This window comes from Lygodium microphyllum, chromosome 26 (genome assembly GCF_053477565.2).
Source record: "Lygodium microphyllum isolate KBCC chromosome 26, Lygodium_microphyllum_v1.1.10, whole genome shotgun sequence".
NCBI lineage: Eukaryota > Viridiplantae > Streptophyta > Polypodiopsida > Schizaeales > Lygodiaceae > Lygodium > Lygodium microphyllum.
In genome coordinates, this window is record NC_141160.1 from 74,479,590 (window position 1) to 74,491,779 (window position 12,190).

The 12,190-nt window shown below is 44.7% G+C and overlaps 1 pseudogene; it reads left to right on the plus strand.

Moving 5' to 3' along the window:
- Positions 1 to 10,551: 10,551 nt before the first annotated feature.
- On the plus strand, positions 10,552 to 11,362 carry LOC148013416 (uncharacterized; annotated as a pseudogene).
- Positions 11,363 to 12,190: the final 828 nt, after the last annotated feature.

Here is a 12,190-nt window from a genome sequence, read left to right on the forward strand (position 1 = left end):
ATTTGAGAGCACACCTCATTAAAATCAATTTTGAATTGAAGAGAATAGGGATATATAGATATCCAAGCTAACTCTAAGCCATATAGAGGTGGAATAAGTCAATGAAAGTGTATTTATGACTTCCTTGGTGCATTTGGTTGATTAAGTGATTGGATCTTGCTAGGATTGAGCATAAAACAAGTGTACACATGACTCCTATTGAGATACTTGTGGTCCAAAGGAGTCAAAGTTCCCCTACTTTTGTTAAGGAGTCTCCAATTTTTTGCCCAAACAGGAATTCAACAATGAGATGGCATGCTTGTTCCTTATTCATAATTGCATGATGTTGTGCATAGTAGTGGGCCTACCTAGACGTGATATGTCTAAGTGAGGGGCTTTTCTTCCTTTAAGGTCCAAAAAAAGCATTATTCAACCCATGTTGGTATTTACTTGTGGTTCCTAGTAAGTTGTCATTTTTGCTCATGCTAGGATCCTAGTGTTAAGAGATTGATCAAGTGGTCCTAGTGGTATTCCAAGATGCCAACCGTTCTAGGCAATTGAAATCTCCTTTGAAGATTATGGGTGGTGTGTGGGAGCTACTTGGGATTTACCTAAATGTAAGAAGCAATGGTGCCAACATTGCTGGAGGGACAAGATCGTGGAACTCCTTTGAGGGTTCAAGTCATAGCCTCTTAAGTATGAATTCCTTAACTATGTATGGTGTACCAAGACCAAGATTTATTGTTGTTGTTTTGTGTGTCCCACAAGTACAAGGTCCCCAAATTAGACCCCTAAGTGGTTCCCTCTCCTATGACTCTATGGATCTCTATTTGAAATGGTTTAAGTTCTTCCTAGGTGCAAATCAAAGTACATGCTTCATGACTAGGTCTCCTCTACCTGCACAAGCTTAAGCCAAGAAAGGTCTCCTCTACCACTATGTCTATTTTAAATGGTTGAATTCCTTTCCATATGACAATCAAAGTACTGTAGCAAGTGGGATACACACCGACTAGGGTTTAGACACCCCATCACACTGACCGGGGTATTTAAGGTGTAAGAGCCCTAGATTAGGGCAACCAGTTATTATCAAGATCATACTCTTTACCTTCATCTCTAGATTCCATGGCTTCCTCCTTCCTTCTCTCCTCTTTTCTCTCTTTCTCTCTCTTCTTCTAGTCTTCTTCCTTCTTCTTCTTATTCTCTTTCTCTCTCCTCAGCTCTCCTTCTCTCTTCTCTCAACTTCTTTCATTACAACTGGTATCAAAGCTTCAGGCTTTGGTCCTTTTCCTCTTTCCCCTTTCTCCCTTTTCAAATCCCAAAAACCCTACTTACTCAGCTTACAGGTACATGTACAGCTTACAGGTACAAGTACAACTTTTTGGAGCAAGCAAGAGCTATGGCTAGAGACTCATACATATCTGGAGGTAAAACTATTAAAATAGCATATTGTCACTTTTTTTCATTCAAATTTTAAGGGTTCCAGGCCAAGTTTAGAGTCCTAGGAGTTGGAAGAGGGCAAAATCTCAATCACTTTTTGCCCCAGCCCTCTTTCTCTCTCTTCTCCTGCAAGCTGCCATGGTTGCCAACCCAAAGAAACCCCAAAAAATCTGACCTGAGGGTGCTCCCTGACATCAACCAACCCCCCCAGGACTCCTTCCCTGACCCCCCCAAGCTACTGATCAAGTAGTGGACTGGGGGGATTTGCTACCCAAAAGGCCTGCAAGACAGCCCCGTAATTTTTGGCGCATTTTGTGCTAGTTGTCCTACCCCTCCCTAGCCCTCCTACCACTCCTCCTCTTACTGCCCTCCCCTCCCTACCACTCCAGGGCACTGATTCAACACATTGTTCTTTTCCCTTGGGACTTTTGCTCCTAGGATTCAGCCCCAAGATGGATAGCAGTTGGACTGTTTGAAACAGTTTGGGGCAGGCATGGATTCTTCAAGCTGAAGCCATACCTGACCTTGAGAGCTCACACCCCACAAGCCCTTCAGCCTGTGAATGATTTCTCTTGCCCGGATGAAGCCATTGAGCTCAGCATGCGTGGGAGCTTTGTGGGTAGCCATGAAATCTTCACTTGAAGCTTCCCATTCTTGAAGCTCAAGCTCAGGGATCAGCATGGGAGCCTTCTTCATCGGCAGGAGCATTCAAATGCTGAAGCACTCTTCCATGGATGCCCAACCAACAATCAGACTTGATCAATGGAGCAAGCGGCATCATGATGATTCGTGCTTCAATGGTCTTCCCAAGCATTAAATATTTATGCCATTGTGATCTTAATCTCGCAATTTAGCCACTTGCTAAGCTTAATCCATTGTTGGAGAGATTCAAGATTGCATACAAGCATCATACATCTTCCTGAAATTCATTGTAATGGCTAACATTAACCCCCTACCTTGACTTATGATCTTGGATGAATAATAGCCATTGTAAATTGGGTAAGTAGTAGCCAGTGAGTCACTGGACTACCAAGGTAACCCCTACCCCAACCTTTATCATTCCTTACATCTCATGAAAAGGCCCAATGTCTTCTTTCCAATGCATCTCATGCTGATTGCCTATTAAAAATGTCTTCCATGTATACTCCAGCTGAGGAAAAAGGCTGATGCTAAGCGAGGTGGTAAGACAAAAGAGAGGTGACCCTCCCTTACCACTTAAGACCCTGAAGGGGTGCACAACCCGACCTGGGGGGGAACTTTCCCCACCTCCCAGTGATCCAGAGCCCAATACTTGTTTGCATGTGCAGGTACTTCCATGAGCTCCACTTCCCTGCCCCAATAATCTCTCTTGGATACCCCACAATGCTAATGGCATCCATGTATGACACTTGAAGTACATGCATTCAAAGGAGATGTATGGCAGTGAACGTACTTATGCATGAATGGCAGAGTTGATGGGTATGCAATGATACTCGGGACTATGTTCAGTATGCTCAATATGCTATTGATGTGGCAGATCAAGCCCCTTGAACTATGCTCTATCCATGTAAGACATTGATACTAAGGGACAAGCAGTGTTTTTGGTCACAGTCCTGTAAGACTATCACAAATATCCCATTGTAGAAAATTATGTCCTAAATTTGGGCGTGAAGCCTATAGCTCACCTTGAAGAGGGCTTTGTCCCCTCCAATTTGAATCAAAAATCTCCCCAATCAGAGCTACCATGTGAAAGTTATGCCCATTTTTGTGCACTAGGGTCACTGTGGACAAGATGCAGACCACTCCAGGATAGGCATTGTAAACCCCTTATAGAAAAGTTTGATCATTTTCTGTCATAAAGGTTAATAACTCATCTCAAAGAGGCCATCATCCCCTCCGACTTGAGCCCAAAACCTCATCAATCGGAGTTTCCTACAAAGAGTTACGTCCCTTTTATTGACAGCAAGTCCTGTGGATGGCTGGCTAGAAAGGCAAAAGCAAGGCCCAAGAGGAACTCCAGAGAGAGATTAGAGACTCCTGGACCCGTATACCCTTCTCAATCTCACCCTCTGCCAACATGAGCTCCGTCATATGAAATGCCACAATGATATGGTCACCAACCACCGCCAAATGATGTCCAAGTTTGATGAAGCGATCGAGCACATGGCTATCTCAAACTCAAAGACTCAACAGACCTTGGAATAGCTCACTGCTCTTGTTACTCAGTTAGCGACCGTTTCATCCCAAGAGAAGACCAATGACTCTCGACATGAGTCTAGACGCCCTCAACATCAGGAACCGTTGCATGGCCCACAGGATATACTTGGCGCTAAGGGAATTTCCCCTTCTACCTATGAGATCGGGGAACCCTCACATACGCATGATGAGCCCCTATTGAATTCCCCCATCCACCATGCCGGCAACATTCACTTGAGGCCTTCTCCCACCTTGGGTCAAATTTCACCCGCTCTACCTAGGAGCCCCCATGCACCACATATGAATCAGCTCCATCAAGGACAATATAGTACAAATGGCCAACCTGGTAATCATTGACAGCATGGCTATAATGGACAACATGGGCTGAATGCACCACAAGGGATGTATGGACAGCAGGGCATGTATGGCCACCATGGGATGCATGGACAGCAAGGATTTCACGGGCAGCATGGCCCCTATGATCTGCATGACAAGGTCATCCTAACAAAGTACAATGGGCAATCCCCCTCACCATCTGACCTGGAAGAATGGACATCCAAGTTGGAGTCCTACTTCAACATCTATCCCGGCACTGATGATCAGAAAATACTTTTTGCTTCTCTCCATCTGGAAGGTTTTGCCCACACTTGGTGGCGCTATATCAATTGGGAGAATCAACAGTTCATTGATTGGGAAGATTTCAAAATGCATATGGTCCAAGTTTTTGTGTCCTCTGTGGAAAAAGAATGGTTGGCAAGACGATGGTACACTCTTGACCAATGTAACCTCACTGTACGTGACTACACCACAGTTCATGAACTTGACCATGTATGTGGAAAGCATTAGTGACGATGCTAAATTGCACAAGTACATCTATGGGTTGTAAGAATGAGCATTTTCAGCAAGGTGTTGGACCTCCCCGTATCCCTTCACGATCAGCCCCATACAGAGGTGGTTTTCGAGGCACTTCTAAGCCTAATAACAGCCCCAAAGTACCCACTTACCCCGCCTTCCATGCTAAAAGAAAAATGGGCACTTTTGGGATAGCATCGGGATCTACTGTTGAAAATAGGTATGCTGAAAATAAATAGTCCACTGCATCACCTTCCCATGGATCCAGTAGTCAACGGTTCATCTCCCCAGATGTTGTAAAGGAACGGAAAGAAAATGGCCAATGCTTTAAATGTGGAGATAAGTACATTGCTGATCATGCTTCCAAATGCACGTACAAGACAGCTAAGGTCAAAGTTCATACCATGTATGTCATGGAAGATTGGCACAATGAGGAGGATGACCTGGCCATTAACCAGACTGAGCCCACGGAGGATGTTGATCATGAGCAGTTCTATGACCTGGAGGATGGATTTCCCTTTGACCCAGGCGGTGCTTCCTCACAAATACTTGATTTAACATCCCACCCACCTCCCACTTCCCTTTGCTCGATCTTTTTGGATGCTTGGACGGGTTCCCGCAACCCCAGTACCCTTTGCATTCAATGCAGTATCAATGGAAAGCATGTTTTTATCCTTGTGGATAGTGGAAGCACCCACAATTTTGTCAATAAATCAGCCACCATTGATCGGTTGAAATGTACCCCTATGGCATTACATCACCCCTTGAAGGTCCAAGTAGCAAATGGAGAAGAAGAAATCGGCACACATGTATGTCCCACAATTCCCTTATACTTGGCTGAAAATTATGTGGCACTGGTTTATCTGATTGCCCTTGATATGGACCCCATTAATGTTGTCTTGGGTTGTGATTGGCTAAAACAATTGGGGAAAATTGCTATGGACTTCTCTCAGCTTTACATGGAGTTTATGATGCATTCATAGCCTATCCACCTAGAGGGAGTTCGAGATCATGCTGATTAGCAACTCAAACGGGAGTTTAAGAAATGCTCACAAATCTTTGTTTTGCAATTAAATAAGGACATTTCTGATCAGCCCTCCACAGTCTCTCATGACTCTACCTTGCAGGCCTTACTTGAGGAATACAATGACTTATTTCAGATGCCTATATCCCTCCCTCCCAAGAGACAAGTGGACCACCCACTTGACCTAGAGCCCCATTCCAAGCCAGTGAACAAACCCCCCTATAGACTCTCCAAGTGTGAACATGAAGAGGTTGCAAAACAAGTCGAGTTGTTGGAGATGGGTTTCATTGAACCGAGTTCTTCCCCCTATCCATCCCCTGTCCTCTTAATCAAAAAGAAAGATGGCACCTTTCACATGTGCATTGACTACCGCTACCCCATACCACGGATTGATGATTTGCTGGATTAGTTAAAAGGGGCATGCTTTTTCACTAAGATTGACTTGCACTCTAGCTACCATCATATTCGTATGTGGGCAGGAGATGAGGTCAAAATGGCCTTTAGGACTAATCGTGGACTTTATCATTTTCTTGTGATGCCTTTTGGGTTGACTAACGCCCCTGCCACCTTTCAAAGCCTCATGAACAAAATCCTACAGCCCTTTCTGTTCAAGTTTGTGCTTGTTTTCTTTGATGACATCCTCATTTACAACAAGTCATCTATGGAGCACTTGACACACGTTCGGAGGGTGTTTGACATATTGAAAGAGCATCGACTCTTTGCTAAGGAGAGCAAATGCATATTCATGCAAATATATGTGGAGTACTTGGGACACATTGTGAGCAAAAATGGTATACAAGCTGACCCGAAAAACGTGCAATGTGTTAAAGATTGGCCCACTCCTTCCACCACTACTTCCTTGCATGGCTTCCTTGGTCTCTCTTCATTCTACAGACGCTTCATTAAGCATATGCCACCATTGCAGCACCTTTGACTCATCGCTTGAAAAAAGAGTCATTCTTTTGGGATGCCACTGCGGATCATAGCTTCAAACAGTTAAAGGACGCGCTTACTTCAGCCCCCATCCTTGTTTGCCCTGACTTCTCTTAACTATTTACCATTCATTATGATGCCACTAGCCGGGGTATTGGTGTAGTATTGTTGCAAGAGCATGGTGTGATTGCATTTAAAAGCCACAAGCTTGATGAGAAGGAGATGCAAATGAATGTATATGACCAAGAGATGTTGGCCATCCTCCATGCCATCAAGAAATGGCACCACTATGTGTATAGCAGCCGCTTCCAAGTGAAAAGCAATCACCTAGTCCTCCAATACTTCTTGACTCAGTCTACTTTGACTCCTAAGCAAAGGCAATGGGTGGCAACCTTACAGAACTATGACTTTGACATTTCACACATGCGAGGCAAGGATAATATTGTGGCTGATTCTCTCTCTCGAATGTGGGCATGTAGAGTGTCCTCTATTTCAGAGTTGCACAGTGATTGGTTTGAAGAGCTCCAAGAGGCTTACTTGTTAGAGGATCATTTCCGCCACACATTTCAAAAATTACAGCATGGGGTTATGGCTGAAAACTCCCAATATCAGCTCAAGCATGGCCTTATTTGGTCCCACGACAACATTGTCATCCCACACACTTCCCCTCTCATGCAGAAGATCATGGAAGAAATGCATTCTTGCCTCACTGCTGGTCACAAGGGTGTTTTCAAAACGTATGACAAGATTGCCAAGAGCTTTCATTGGAAAGGCTTATGGAGGGACATCAAGGACTTTGTGACCAAATGTGTTCCATGCCAACAGAACAAGGATAATACACTCAGGCCCACTGGCGTCTTGCAGCCTCTCCCTATCCCTGAAGGGAAATGGACTCACATCACAATGGACTTTATCACCGGCCTTCCTGTGACTAAGAAAGGGTGGAACAGTATCTATGTGGTAGTTGATCACCTCACCAAAGCTGCCCACTTTATCCCCACTAAGATCCAATATACTACCTCTCAAGTGGTCGCTCATTTATGGAAAATGTCTTCAAGCTGCATGGCTTACCACAAGTCATAGTACATGATCAAGATGCAAAGTTTATGAGCAACTTCTGGCAGACAATTTTCACCTCCATGGGGACCAAGCTTGCTCCATCCACTACGTACTACCCTCAGAGACTGATGGCCAAATTGAGAGAGTGAACAAACAGCTTGAGACATATTTGAGGCACTTTTGCCATGATGTACAGCACAGTTGGGATACGTGGCTTCACTTGGCTAAGTTTGCATATAATAACTCCACACACTCTAGCATTGGAGTTTCCCTTTTTGAGGCCTTATACGAGTATAAGGTTCCCCTTTCTACAATCTTGTTTACTGATAAGATCAACCCTCATAGTCAAGGTGAATTGGATCGCATGCAAGCTTTACTTCAGCAATGCAAATTGAATCTTCAGAAGGCCCAAACACACATGAAAATCTACGCTGATGAAAAATGAAGGCATTTGGAATTCTAGGAGGGGGATTTGGTCCTTTTAAAAGTGCCTAAGTCTCGCTACTCAACTCTCAAAGAGAGCAGCAGTAACAAGCTAGCCCATCATTTCTATGGCCCATACTGAATCCTGAAGAGAGTTAGCGACTTGGCCTACCGCTTAGAACTCCCCCCTACCACCAAAATCCACAATGCGTTTCATGTCTGTCAGTTGAAACCCTTTGTAGGCTCCTCCGTGGACTATGTGGAAGAGCTTCCCCCCATAGATGAAGAGGGCATCACTCAATATGTCCCTAAAGCAATCATTGGGCAGCGAGATAAGCACTTACGATCCCAATCCATCAAAGAATACCTCATCAAATGGCAAGGCCTACCCTTGGAAGAAGCCTCTTGGTGCCCAGCAACCATCCTCAATGAATTTCCCTACCTCCGTGAACCCCAACGGCTAGAAGACTAGCCGGTCATGCCCCAAATTGCCCACCCTCTACCCACAGTCTGCACACTATTTTAGAACAGTTTTATACTTACTCAACTCACATGAATGTGCATTCTACATAGGTTGAAAGTACTTGTCATAAGCTCTGTTTCAACATTTGGTGCACCCTATTTGGAGCAGCCTATCAAAAGTTATGACCAGTTTACTTCAGGAGACCGATTTCGAACTACATGCTGTCCCTAGTCTCTCGACACCTAATTTTCATTGTCAAGGGCTTTGAGTAGTACTCTGTAACCCTCCCTTAGCCCACCCATCACTCCCCTCTATTTCTCCTAGTTTTTTAGGGCAAACATCTTTCGAGTGGGGATGGATTGTAACAAGCGGGATACACACTGACTAGGGTTTAGACACCCCGTCACACTGACCGGGGTATTTAAGGTGTAAGAGCCCTAGATTAGGGCAACCATTTATTATCAAGATCATACTCTTCACCTTCATCTTCAGCTTCCATGGCTTCCTCCTTCCTTCTCTCCTCTTTCCTCTCTTTCTCTCTCTTCTTCTAGTCTTCTTCCTTATTCTTATTGTTCTCTTTCTCTCTCCTCAGCTCTCCTTCTCTCTCCTCTCAGCTTCTTTCATTACAAGTACATGCTTCCCCCATTAGGTCTCCTTTACCTACACAAGCTTAAGGCTAAAATGTGTGGCGATGACAATCACAAGTCACACACACACACACACACATAGAACGTGTGTAAGAAAGATATAACATGTGATAGTTTCCCATTTGACCAATTTTAAACTTGAACTCTCCTAACTAATTAACTTCTTATAATTTATGAAAATTAATTAGAAGAAGTTCACTTTTCCCCACAAATCTCAAGATCAAGACAACTTGTGAATAAACATCCATCAATTAATCTAGAGAATTGTCAACCTTTGGTAAGTTGTTAACAAAAACTTGACTAAGAACAACATATCCATTAGTAGGGAGAGGACACCTCTCAAGGCATTGTTCATCGCTCTTCTTTGGACATTTCTCAATAATGGATCAATAATCAAGGAATATGATGCAAGGGCTAAAGTATAGTCCTAGCAAATCAAATTCTTAAACCTAAAGCTTTGAGCCACTATATCATCGACATATGCTCTAGTAAAAGCATTATTAAACAATTCATCTAATGCTTTGAGGAATCAAGGCATGAAACCAATCCAATTGACCACTCCTCTAATAAATCCCCAATTTATACGATGATAAGTGTTGTCCAAACCTAGGTTAACCATCATATATCTATATACATTAGTTGTTGTATGATACAATGACAAAACCCATTAAAAAATGATTGTTGATAGCATTGTGGGGTACCCAATGGAACAAGGGAAATGTTGATGACTATGGTGATGCATATTTGGTAGTTCTAGCTTAGTTTTCAATGGTGTCTATTAAGAATAGAGTAAATGGTGGTTAACATTTATGATGCTAGATAGATGGCTAGTCCAACATCAAGATAGAAGACAATGAGAACAACTTCAACCATGCCATAAGGTTTATTGTGAACAAAGTTAGGATAGGGATCAATACCTTTAGAGGATAGATATGTCTAAGAAGCAAAACAAATGTAAGAAAACCCCACACAAACATAAGAAGGTTTTCCAATAATTTAAAATAATTAGAATAACTCATTCACCCTAGTCATGGGGTTTAATGCTTACTATTGTAGATAGATGGCTAGTCCAACAACAACATTGAAGACAATGAGAATAACTTCAACCATACCATGAAGTTTTATGTGAGCAACATCTTTACTATATATTAACGGGAGGTTGGGGGCTGCTACCATGTGGTAGCCCCCAGCCTCCCCACGAAGATGGCACGGGCAGGTGCCACAACAGCACCTGCCCGCCTCAAGCTGCGCACCGCGTGCATCGCCTCGACCTGCCTGCCTCGACCTGCCTGCCTCGACCTGCGCCTCAACCTGCTCCCGCCTCGATCATCGACCTGCCCCCGTTGCCCTCCTCGACCCTCCTCCTCGAGCCTAGACCCTCCTCCTCTATATAAGGAGCTTCACGGCTCTACCCAAGGAGGCCTAAACGCTATCTATATCGATTGTTCGTTGGAGAACGTGAAGCCGCCGCCGGAGCTCTTGTGGGGGGTGACAGTGCACAAGGAGAGGAGGAAGGAGAGGCCGAGCGCGAAGGAGCTGAAGAGGGGGCTGGGATCATGTATGGGTCCTCGCTGAGCCTAAAACAATGAGGGTGCTTCGAGGTGGAGAGGCTGAAGGAGATAGCCTTCAACGATAGGGCGTACGATCAGCTGGTGATGCGGAACAGGAAGCAAAAGGGGACGTTGAGGGGGCTGGTGTGGACATATCTATCAGCGGCGTAGGATGAGCACAAGACAGTGGACGTGATGGCAAAGAAGGGGGAGGGATGCATCGTGCTGTGCTACGGGCCGCCGGGGACGAGGAAGATGCTGACAGCGGAGACGCTGGCAGAGAGCCTGCACCGGCCGTTGTGGGCCATCTCAGCCTTCGAGCTAGGAGAGGCGAGGTGGGGCAGCTGGAGACGAGCCTATGGCACGTGCTGAACATGACGCTAAGGTAGACGGCTATCTGGAGCGGCGCAACGACGGCGTGGACATGCGGCGCAACCTGATGACGGGCATGTTCCTGCGCCTGCTGGAGTACTTTGGGGGGATGCTCTTCCTCACCACCAATCGTGTGCGTGCCTTCGACGGTGCCTTCCTGTCGTGCATCTCGCTGTGCATCCGCTACCCGGACCTCGATGACTCGGAGCGCCTCCTCATATGGCGCTCTCTCCTGGCCCGCAACGGCCTGCCTGACCATGCCGCTCCGCCCAGCCTGGTGGCCCACGGCCACCCCCTCAACGGCCGGGAGATCCGCAACATTGTGGCCCTGGCACAAACGTGGGCCCTCACCCACAAGCAGCTGTTCTCCCTCGCCGACGTTCACGACACCTTGGACCTGGTCGTCGCTGGCTCCAAAGAGCTCCTCCAGGACCCCCTCAGCTTTTAACCCCACCATCACTCGCATTTTCCATGCAACCCCAACAAAGAGTGCGCTCTTTTTCTACACGAGATAGAGAGAAAAGCAGAGAGAGAATTTTCTTAAAATAAAGTCTTCTTTTTCGAAAAGCCGGGCTGAGCCTAGCCGCGGAGCGCCTAGTTAGGATAGAGATCACTACTTTTAGAGGAGAGATATGTCAATGAAAGATAGCCAATATAAGAAATGCTTACACAACCAAAGGGAGGTCTTTTAATAAATGAAAACATTTAAAATTATTCACTTATCTTAGGCATGATGGTTTGCACTTATTTATCTATTTTATGACATAACTTATGCTATTTTCTTACTTCTACTTGGCTTGTGATTTTATGAACATTTTATGCTATTTTCTTACTTCCCCTTAGCATGTCTACTTTTAAAGGTATCCACATTGCTATGCATGAAACAATATTCTTGATAACTTGCCCAAAGTCTACACAAATACATGCAAACCAACAATGCTTAATGAATTTAGATGATCACCCTTCTATTAGCCAAATCATTTGTAATGTGCATATTTAACAAATCATTGGTAGCATGATTTCAATAGTTTATCAAGAGCTATATCTAGGTGACTCCAATCAAGGCTCCTACATAATATCCAATCTTCATGGCCTAGGGTCACTTGAGTCTACCTTACAAGGGGAAGCTCTACCTCTTTCCCACAAGGATTGACTTATAGCAAAGGTTCCTAATTGACTTTAAGACCTCTTAACAAAGCTTCTAGCATCGATTGTGGATAATTGCTTATGCAAGGCAATCCAAACCAAACTAGAACCATGTTATACTTTTTTCAAA